Here is a 12,411-nt window from a genome sequence, read left to right as displayed (position 1 = left end):
AATGTTTTGTAAACAAAGACAACATTTGAACATGTCAGCTAATAAATCAGTGGTGCATAATCCAGGATCTGAAATAAAATCAACATAGTGCCCTGTAAAGGAAAATTAAAAATCTTTCCATGTAAAGTAGAATTATATTACAAGTCAATAAATTAGTTTCTTTCCTACAGAGATGCAGACGATCCTTTCCACTGAATGACAGATATTACAAAGCCAAGCAGAAAGGAATTAACACTGTCCTTGAATCGAGATAAATGTCAAATGAAATTGTACATCATCTTCATGAAAAGAAAAAACAAATCATGATTCTTAGAAAAAAATATTAAACGAGGGGAACCACACATTTCTGAAAGAATGCTGTGTTTAAATCACTGGATAACACAAAATTAATACTATCAGATTCAAAGGGATTTCTCAACTGAAAAAAATGTATCAAAGAAAGAGTTAACATAGTAGGCTGGCTACATAGATAGTGACAAAGGAGTTTCAATTAGAAAAGTAATTTCATGACTTCATTGAAGCAATTGAATTTCCCCATTAAAAAAAAAAAATCTTTCGACCAGTCTTTTCTATTCAACAGTATTCTCATTTCAAATGGATGTCCTTGCATTTTCCATATTTTTTTTTGTAAGAAATTTAAACATTTTTCATAATAATATTTTGATTTTGTAAATTATGATCCCTTTTCTGAAGTCAAACTTTTACTAGAATGCAAATAAAAAGTTGAGGCTTTTTTCAATATTGAAGGGTATTTTAATTTGCGCTACATAGCAGCTTCCTTCCATTATTTCCAAAGCGCTATAGAAAATAATTTCAACTGGCTATGAAAAAAACTCGCTAATGTACTGTTGCTTTATCAGTGCTATGCCTAGGAACATTTCTTTTCATAAACTATTTCTTCATGATACAATAATTTTTTGATTTGAACCACTAATAATTTCATGGGGCAAAAACTTAACAACTAAATACATGCTACTGAAATGTAGAAGGAAAATAATATAAGTGATGCTCAAAATAAGACTTTATTGCAATAGAACAGCAGCAGTAAACTTGGCAATAACAGGAACTCTTTCTCCACACAGCTAAAATCAGCTACAGAGATTTGTATCAAAGAATCTTAACAATGATTGTAGATTTCTTGCCAATAAGAGCCTTAAGAGCAATTCCTCTTTATCAAAATATGTGGTTTTTAGCTACACAAATCATGACACTTCCAGCAGCATAAACACTGTAATAATGTTAGTTGAGAAAAGACATGATACCAGTTAAAGTAAATCAAGGGGAAGAGGTTACAGACACCCAATGAAATTTAAACCCAAAGATGCCAATGATGATAAATCCTCTGACATGTTACCAAAGCATGTCTCTGTAATACTGCAGCTGAAATTTTTAACACCGGTGGATCAGAAAGACTACAAATGTTCACTGCCTCCTCACGTTCCTTTGTCATTCTATAATTTCAGCCTGAATTAGGAAACATTTCCCTCACCTCTGAGGGAAAAATGTAGTTCTCACAATTTTTAAACATACACGGAATCAAAGTGGTTACAGAGATTCCAGGAATCTCAGCACAGTAACAAAAGCACACAATTAAATCCATATCAGAGCAGCTGTAATAACTTGCTGCAGCTTGAGTAGAATCAGATGGATGCTCATTAAAATCTAGAGTCGAAAGTTCAAAGGAAGAACTTGGAGAAGTCAAGCTGTCCTCAGGTCTGAAACACTTTTTGATGAAACATAGAGGTGATCAAATCAAATTCAATCAAAGTTAAAAATGAATAATCATATTTTAAAAAAAGGGAAAAAATCATCACATCACAAAGGTAAAGATTAAGGTAAGTCATGCCATAAAGACTTCTTTTTTTTTGATTGAATTTAGTGCTTCTAAAAAGGAGTCAGATTGACATCAGCAGAAACCAAACCCTTTTGTTCCCAGAACAAGCTCAGTATAATCAGCACGAGAGAGCACAAACTCCTGCCACTGACCAGCCACGTAGCTAAACCCAGACCTGGCAGGGGCAACCTTCCTGTAGGGATAAAAGAGAAATTCATTTTCTGTGTTCATCCTAACCTTGTTCTCTCCTGCAAGACTGTCAGCTAGTGAAATAGCTAGTAGGGGTTATTATGGCCTAGTTTATGGATATCCATATTGCAGAAGAAAATGACCAGCAGCCGATTTACACAGGATTATCAATAATAATCAAACCACTTTATAGGTATAAGAACACATTTTTATTATATTATGAAACACTGACAGAAATGAGGGTTCAGCTAGTAACCAAAATCCACTAAACTTTACACAGCTGCATTTTCTGATGAGCTGTGTGCTACCTGCCAATTTCAGCCTAGCTGTGGCCAGATATTTAATAAAAATCCAGACATCCACACTGTTTAATGGCACAAAGGTACTCTCTCTTCTCTACAAAGTGGAGAAACTAAACAAAGCCTGAGCAGTGAGTTTTCCACACTGCAGAGACCCCAATTCTCAGCCTGTCTGAAACTGCAGACCTGAACACACTGTGGAATAAGTCATCCCAGGCACCAACACTGCTCTCAGCTCGGTGATTCTGGAGAGATCTCACACACAGTCTTGCACACACATTCACACACACCAGGAGACTGCTTCAGAGAGTCAGCCTTTTTTTCTATGTCACCTCCCTCTACAAAGAGACAAAATTACACAAAATACTATGTCAAAACCTGTGGCAGCAAGGCTCAGAAACATGAGTTTTCATCGTTATCTGATAAACAAAGCGTAGGATCACACACACAGAAGTGACTTGGTTCCACAATGCCAGATAATAATGCAACTCACTCCTATGTAACTCACTCTCCCTCTCAGTGTGTTAACTACTACTTGTGCTGAGCATTACAGCAGAGCACCTGCTATCAATGGAATAGTTCTTCCTTGGCAATCATCTGGCAGCATTGTGCTGCCTCAAACGGTCATCAGCTCCAGTGACCTAGTGTGAAAATGAAATGCATCTTCTACTATTTCTTGGTTGTTCATACAGAATCCTAATGAAATTTGAAAAGAATTTATACATGCTTCAGGCTGATGAATCCACTTGCCTCCAAGCAGGCATTACAAGCACTGACAGGATCCCAGCAATTGGCAGTCTGACAGAAAAGTCCTGATTGGGGTTTGTTAGTGGCGTACTGTAGCTTACAGAGGCATGAGAGCTGCTGAGACCCTGCCACATTCCCACTGATGGAAGCAGACTTGAAAGATTTCCCAGGTAACACGTGGCTCTCCAACCTTCCAGTATAAACATTTCGTTGTTTGCAGCTTTTACAAGTTTTGCAAAGTGGCTGCAATCAAACTGGCACTTGTCAGAAAAACCTAAGTCATTAATAAGTGTTATATAAACGTGCAGAGCACAGCTCCAAATGTCAGAGCCTCTTACATAACCTCTTGAGCATTTTGCAACAAACACATGATTTCCAAGCTATAGTAGATTACTGAGGTACTGATAAGCATCATATACCTATAAATTGTCTTACTTACCAGATCAGATTATTAAAATCAAGGAGTTATATTATTCCTTAGCAGCATGCTATGGAACAGATAATTTAAACTAAAAAGGGACAAACAAGATTTCTTTTTACACTCTGCTCATTTTGACTTTAAATCTATTTAAAACAATATCCACATTCTGCAAACAAATCTTCCTTTCTTGCTTCCTGCATTTATTTATTTATTAACACTGAAAAATAAATAGTAATTCAAAAATGCAAGGTTTTTACTCTATAGTCAGCTCCAAATGTTGAGCACTATATATATATATGACTTTGAAAACAAACAAAAAGTCTTTCATAATATACAAAGGTTTGCAACTTCACTTTTTTCCCCCTCCTTTTTACTAAGTAATTACTACATGACCTTTGTATGCATTCACAACATTCATGTTACTATTTGTAAAAATAATCATGCCAACTTGGAATCTGAATGTTTAAATCCATTTACTACGTTTTCTTTATATAAACAGACTATTGGCCTGGTTTCTGTTAAGTTTCTGCTAGATACCCACAATCATTTCAGCTTTTTGTATCTCACACTGTGTGTGTTTATCTCGCACCACATTCTGTGCTCCAAGGCCCCTCTGCAGCTCTCTGGGAAGCTCCAGATACAGCTCTTCTGCCAGTGCCAAAGGGAAAAGCCCAAGGCCTGAGCCATGTGATGACTCTTCATGTAATAAGGCCCAAAGAGACCCAGATGAGCCAAGCAACTCTCTCTTATCTTCAGGTCTTCTTTGGACTCTACAAGTCCAAAAAAAAAAAAGAAAAAAAAATTCCAGTGTAAAAATTCTGACTGCCTCCCTACCCTTGCCATACTAAAACCTTTTTCTCCCAGCAGTCCATTGCAAGGCAGGAGGGACTGCCTTCAGTGGAGGGGTGGACAGCAGGGACAACTCAGGTACTAGACAACTTGTATGCAGGCTTAATTTTTATTATTTCCCCTTATGTTGCTCTTAGATGAAAAGCAAATACTCACCATCATAAACATTAAGAGGCCTGGGAGACACACCCCAACCTTAAGCTTGCAAAATGCATTAAATAGTTTTCAGGGTCTAGAAACGAAATTGAAGGGAAAGCACTACTCCAGAGGGGGAATTCATTAAAGTTAAGCTTGTTCAAGGCAGCCTCTGGATTCAAAAAGGATAAGGTTAATGTCCTATCCAGCTCTCAAAGAAATGCTGTGAGTAGGGCCACAAAAACCAGGTTACTGCCAGACAACCATGAACTAATAACAAGCAATCTAACTCACAGGAACTTGGATATATAATTATATCAATTACTTTAAGGAGATCTCTATTAGTAGGTTAAATTATTCACGTGGCTTCATATGACAAAGCAGAGGTTTTCCAAGGTGACCTTTAACTGCAGTGGCTTGCCTTTTCACTATTACCTTCTCCAACAGACAGAGATAACACCCTACACTCAACATCATCCTGATATCTTCATCCTAAATCCTCATGACAAATAAAGCAACATATATTCGAGGGGTTGGAATTATTTGATGCTCTTCATTTAAGCCCCTACCCCAATTTCAATAAACAAATAAAGGCTTATTCAAACTCTTCACATTAATTTGACTGTGCTATTATTTGGTATATACATGGGGATTTGTTGAGATATACACACACACAATTTCACAAGATAAGAGCTACCCAAGCCATGAGTTTGCATAGTGAAGACCTCCTTCCAAAGAAAACAATCATCAGCCTCCTACTAGAATTCTTATAAATTCCAAATTCTACATAGATTGTTTAACATCTGTATAAGGTATGTAGCAGGCATTTGAAAGTTGTTAGTACTTTGAGATAAACAGCACTGAAATAATGCAGGACACAGCATGGAAGGGGTAAAAGAAGTGCAAGTCCAACCCCTGTTTCTTTACACAAACCAGTGGGCCCTGAATGCCTTTCTGGAATCATGGCACCCAGTGAAACAATCATTCAGGCTAAGGAGGATCCACGTGAAACACAGTCGCAGAGCCCCTGGCAGAAAGCTGTGGTTTCAAATCTTATTACTTTTTTTTAAACATATATTTTTCCTCTAATAATTTTTCATTTATAAACTAAATCTTATATATGAAAAACATATATTCAGATCAATCAAGATGATAAAAGAATGTTTCCTATATTACAGTAAAACAAAGGTGATGACTCAGTGTCACCTTCTGTAAGTACTCTTTAAAACTGGTTCTGCTCACTGCAGAGAAAACAAATTTCCTTCAACCATCCTAATTTCCTTGTATTGAACAAGAAAACAGAGTTGGCATATATTTGGGATGCATAACTGCATTTATTACAGTTTCATATTTTATTATGGAATTGATTTGTTTAACTCTCAAAATGAAGGGAAATTCTCTGATGTATTCTCCTGTTTTGAAAAGATGCAGATTACACATGTATGTAGACTACTGCTGCAATTGAATTTCTCTTACTAATACAATACAGTGGTAAAGGTCAAATTAACTTCCATTCTTGTATGCTTTGTTATTTCTAAAATAATTTTTATCCCAGGGTTTTCTGAATAATGGTTTTAAAAGGTTCTTTAAATATTAAACATACCAAAAAATTGATGGATTAAATGAGACCTAGTTTCATAATCATAATGCACAGTGTTTAGTGCACAATGTTTTCTTTGAGCATGCTTAGTACTGGCTTTCAAGAGAATGCCTTGCATTTTAAAATAGACTCGGTTTCATTACTGTAGATGTTTCCTCCTTTTGAACACATTTAGTCATTCAAATTTTATTTTTTTTTTTTTTAATTTCCTGGATACTAAACCCCTAGTGGGATAATCTCATACCAATCCATATGGGGAAGGCAGTTTTGCAGACCAACAAATCCTACCATTATTTGATTTGATCTAAGAACAACTTAATTGAAACAACACAAAACCGTTAAGAATGGTTCTTATGCACATCCTAGTTAACATAAATGACAGACAGTTTAAAATAATGAAAATTTTGTTATGACCAGTAGATGAACCCATTCTCATAATAAGTAAATCCAGGATTTTCTTATGTGTACAGGACATTCTGGTTGGTCACAGATAATGGTTAGTTTTGTACCAAAGAAGGGAACTGTTCACAACAACTGTGCTGCTTGTAGTGTAACACACACACATAGAGAGTACAAAAGAATGCTGGTACAACACAGGCACGTGCCACAGTCCAGTTAAAGGATTGGAGGCAAAAATTCTCTTAGGAAATAGTATGTTCAAGTGTGTTTTCATTTCAGTATATGCATCCCAAAAATATTATTTTCGGTTATAAGAATAAAAATAACAAAATTACCGTGACTCGTCTAGGAAAAAAAAACTGTATAAACATGAAGGTTTTATTGCCTTTGCAAGTAAAGCAAGTATTTGGCATTTAGACAGCATTAGAGAAAGACAGAACAATTAATAGGCTTCTGAATACAGTCAAGACCACAAAAAAAATGTCAAATTCAGAAGTCTTGTCTTCTAAATGTGCGAATATCTTACTGAAGCTACTTTATGCTTTGATTCTCCTCAACAAACTGTGTTGAAAAAGACACTTCCTACCTATACAAAAGAACAGATTTTAGTAGCAGGCTTTAGGCAGTCAAGGCTTCAAAATTATCACTATGGACTTGGGGAGATTTCTTAGTGGAAAGCATATTTTTTGGGGTAGAGGAGAAAAAAAATTGGAATTCCTGATGCATTTTTTCTTAAATCATTTCAGGTAGAAGAAACTGTACATCTTTTAACTTTATTTCAGAAAGAAGAGGAGACTTGTACTTTTAAAGGAGGAGAACTCCATGCCCCAAAAAATTTTTCAGTCAAAACTCCGGTCAGCTGTTCCCTCTGAAAAATAATGAATCGTTTCACTCACAAAAGGATGTCAATACCCTTTGCATTTTTTCTTATTATTTTTAAACAGCTTTTTGGTACTTTCTGAAGGCACACAGTTAAGTTTTTCTACATTAATGTCTACAGAAGGAGATACTTTGGTGTTACATTTACAAAGGCTTGTGACCAAAAATACTTTTATAACCTATAGCATTTGCATACTCAAGAAAGAGTAGAAACGGGATCCCACAGTGTATCCAAGCAACTGCACCTAACTAACAGGATGTGGACAACAACTATGAATTATCCCTGAATATCTGGGAAAAAAATTCCAGAGTTAAAATTTCATTCCATTGAGCTGATCTATTCAACTGACAAAGCAAATAAAGTGGAGGGCTAAAATAATCAACTAACTTCTTTTCTGCAAATTATCCCCTCAGTCCAGGTATTTTTCTTGTGTCTGCAAATACCATGGTAACACACGTAGATTGTTTTGTGAGTAAGAGAAATTAATTGCTGCTCCCAAATAGTGAATTTTGGGTCTTGAGGCAGCAGTAAGTCTTTCTCATACGCCACAAGTTGGTGTCTTCCATACACAGAAATGATGAATTCACCTGTCACATTTCCACTGCCTGATTTTCCACACAACATGTACATTGATAGTGCTTACAGTCATTTCTCTAAGAATGTCTCCGTATGTCTCCTCAAATAATAAAAGCGATTTGCCATTTATTTTAGTTTATTCCCTGATCTGTTGGACCAAATCATATTCTTGATGCAAACCAAAATAATCTGCACTGAAATTCCAATGCAAATTATTGTATGTTTTGCATATGTTTCAAAAATACTGTTTAGACTTCAAATTATTGAAGTAATATTATTGTGATTACCTGACCTGCTCCATAAATTTTTTAACTAGCATATCATACGTACTGCATTTTAGTAGTTTTCCATTAAACTAATGGTCCTCCTACCTTTGGAGGCTCACACCATAAAGAAAAACACAGCCAAAGATGGTCCTACCAGCATTTGCTGACACATCTGACTGCTCACCAGTTGAAACAACTGTGCATATTCCATAGAAACAACATCTAACACCAAAGCTGCCAGGCCACCTCACATGGAGTATGACTTACAGTGAAGACCACTTCCTAGGAAGTAAATAAGCAAGTTGAAGAAGGTTCCAGAAATTATGCCGTTATCAGTTGATTCTTGCTCAGACCAAAACACACTGAAGACTGACCAAATTAAGTGCCTCTTAGACCTCCTTTTCTGTGACAACATAAGATCTTTTTGAGGAAAACAGCTGAACAACATCTTAAATTTATTAGCTAGTCACTAACAAGTTTGTTTAAACAAGAGCTTAAAATATCAGTTGGGACTTTAATTTCTGTGAGAGCATGAAAGAACAAAATGAAATATCTTAATATAATTTTCTAAGTAGCGTTAATATACTTTTCTTACTATATCCTAATCAAACATCATCCTCTGAAACACTAATTTCTGAAGATTTTACCATTCACATATTCAGAGTGGGTAATGTTTCAAATCACACTATATCCTTTATGAAAAAATACTAGAAAATAAATTCTTAAAAAAAACCCAGAACTGTGCTCATAAATGAACTGGAGATAAATGCAATTTTTCTTGACAAGACTCACTAATGTTACTGAAAACAAACTACTGCTCAATTGGAATGGTTCACAATAAATTCTTCCTTACTCTATCTACATTACCTTTACTTCTTTGAAGAAATACAGTTGCTTCTTTTTCATCTTTGTTATCTACCCTATACATCTAATAAAATCAGAGCTTAATAACAGCAGTGAAATAATTATTCCTCATTGGAAAAACTGAGAATACAGTCTTGTCAACAACACATTGCTCACACCATGGGAAGTATTTTTCCTTCTATTTAGGTACCATGACATTCAAAGCAACCGGATTTTACCTTTGTTATCTAAAAGAACAACAAAACTAATTCTCATTATTATGTACATTGGGTCATGAAAATATGCTGGGGTTAAAATTTTATATATTCTTTAATAGAAATCATAATCCACTACTGTCTGTGAGATCACAGCTGGTTACTGTGAGGATGCTGACAGTGCTGCAAATAGAGGATTATTACTCCAGGTGAGGGGAAAAAACTGCAGGAATAGATAAGCTGTAATAAGGGTTAAAAATCCTGTTATTTGTGAAAAAGCTGTAGAAAAAAGACAAATGAGAAGAAAATAGGCTGCAGTTGATACATACAGACAGAATTGCTTAACCTCACTGTTTTCTACAAGGCTCATTTAAACAAAAGAGTATCTGAATTATGTTAAAACATCTGAGGGTTTAGAGTTAGTGACAAAGGGTCAAAACATTCGCTGTCAGGGAAAAAAACTCTTACCTTTCAGTTTCATGCTGCTAGGTTTCAAGATTTCACGGCAAGAAATCACATTTCAAGTTCAAAGAAAAATTAATTAGATTCAGGGCCATGTTTAATGTTGAGAACAAAATGTAACCATACCTGTAATTCAGACTAAGCTAGAATTTCTGCAAAAGATACATCTGGATAGTTTTTCTGTTAAATTGTCCATCTAGTTTATTTCTCTATCTGTATTCACCACTTCATACAACTAAGTGTATGTAATATCATAAAAGATATCTTAAAATGACTGAATTTTATCTTGGTCTATTACAGTCAATGTGCAGAAAACCTCAGCAAAACTTTTACTCTTTGGGTAGAACCAAGTTATAGATCACCGACACTGACTCTTGATTATGTCACCCAATCTGATGATCCACCAATCTAGGGAGATGGTAAAGGCGGTGTTTTAAATTCACTGTCACTTCTGAGCAGATGATTATCACATCGAAGAACCTGAACTTTCCCAAGGGCAATGCAACAGATCATAAAATAAGGCATCTGTATCCATATAATGTATCATTTTCCCTAGGGACACAGAGTGATTGATCGATTGATTAATTGTAGTTATTAAACCAGAATATCCACCCTCTGCCTTGTCACATCTCATTTACGATCTGGTTGTTGTCATAGGCAAACTCATTTCTTATAAATCTTTGTTTGAGACACATATTTTTGTTGTGGATGGGTGAATAAAAGCCAAAAGATAAACCACAACAGCAGAATCCTAAGCTAAACAAATGAAAGTGATTTTAAATGTTATCAGCTCTGTTCATAGTATCAGTCAAAAATTAAATGGATAATCACTGCTATTGAAATCAGTGACAGCAGAAGGAAATCACCATCTTCTGAGAATGTGATAACACAAAGAATCAAACTCTACTTTATGTTCTCTGTGGCAACATATTGCAATTATGTCCTGCATCACCACTAAATAGATGTTATCTCCCCATTAATGTGACCAGCAGAGGTCTTAATGCATTTCTTCCCCTTAGAACTTAGATGTTCTTCGACTGAAAAGATCAGTACCAAAGACTATATTGAAAAGTATCTGAAGATCAAACTTGTCTCTGCTGTTATTTCACTTCACCTGTCCCCATATTCCCAATTTCTTCTTTCTTCTTGGTTTCTAACATCCATCACAATTCACTGCCTCTTGTCCCACTTTTCATACAATCCTTATTTAAAGGTTTCCTCCATGAAGCTCAGAAACAGAAATCCTTTTCAGCCAACATTGCTACCATTCATAAACAATATTAGTGAGAATTACTGAGATAAAGGTTTCCTTTAGGTCTATTGTCTATGGGCTTTTTTGTTGTATATGTGTGGTTTTCTCTTCACACATGTGATCTTAACAGTCAAAATCACTTTTTATTCAATAAAAACATGAAGAAATACTTCCATAAATTTTTAAGATAATTCAAGGTTTGGTTGCTTTTGCTGTTGAACACAACAAATTCAGAAAAAGGTGAGCCCAAAACTCAGTGAAGACTAAGGAGAAATTTCTATTGTTGTCAAATCACTTTTACACCAAGCTCTGCTAAACCTGGCCTTCCTCCTATACAATGTCTAAACTGACTTGAATTTTTGCCATTTTTTTGATAGACATTAAACTCTCACTTGTGAGACTTCTTGGAGCTGACATCTTTATTCCCCAATTTGTTATGCCTATTATTTACTTTGAAATTTTGACAGTATATTCCAATGCCCCATCTCCATTTTTAAGCTATCCTAAGAGATGAAAATAAACAAATTAATTTACACTCAACCCCTAAGTTGACACAGTCCTTCACAACGATGAGAGCCTATGAGTTTCTTTTTAGTGTCTATCCACTAAAATCACTTTTCACACAATTAAGCATGTAAAAGTCAATGTGTGAATTACTATCAGCAGCCTAAAAAGGCTCAATTAGGAAGATGACCCTCTTCTGCTAGCTGTTAGTGATGAGTGTATTATGAGAAAAGTGAAATTATTTGAAAGACTAGTAACTATCAAACACAGTCCAGATGTTTTAACAAAGCACACATAACATAACCCAAACTCCAAACTGTAGGTAGCAAATTCAAATTGACTAAGTAGACACAGACCGCTACTGCAACAAACAGAACACTGGTTTTACATTTTCCCAGCATAATTTACACCTGATGACAACAAATAGTCCCATACAGGAACATTAAAATCTTCTCATCATATGATGTTTAAAAAAAAAAAAAAAAAAAAAAAAGAATCACTGCATACAACCACAGGTGCCCAAATTCTATCAAATTGCTTCAAGTTAGAACCAGCCTACCTCAGCTTCACCAGCAGAGTGTAGTAGCCTGCAAGAAGAAAGAAAATACTTTATCTTTGAGATTTCCTTTTTATTTCAGTCTAAGAGTATAAAAGTAAACAAAAACAGAAAAAAAAAAAAAAGATAAAATACTCCAGACTACTTTACACAAGCTCCAAGCAATACTATGAGTAAAGAGTCTCTAGAGAGATTAGGATGCTTACACTAATTGTGTTTAACATCTTAACGTTATATAAATAAGCCATGGGGCAACTGAATCCACTTGTGAAATTATGGTAGTTAGGATATATTCCCAAGAGTATAAACATTTGAGTTTGGCAAGTTCTTTACTTGCATTGCCTCAGGCACCAATAGGTTTATCCTTTGCATGGCTAAAGCTGG

This window comes from Empidonax traillii, unplaced genomic scaffold (genome assembly GCF_003031625.1).
Source record: "Empidonax traillii isolate 1590-97213 ecotype Southwest subspecies unplaced genomic scaffold, ASM303162v1 scaffold69:size3087049, whole genome shotgun sequence".
NCBI lineage: Eukaryota > Metazoa > Chordata > Aves > Passeriformes > Tyrannidae > Empidonax > Empidonax traillii.
The sequence above is the reverse complement of the archived record's forward strand: the minus strand, read 5'-3'. Positions refer to the sequence as shown.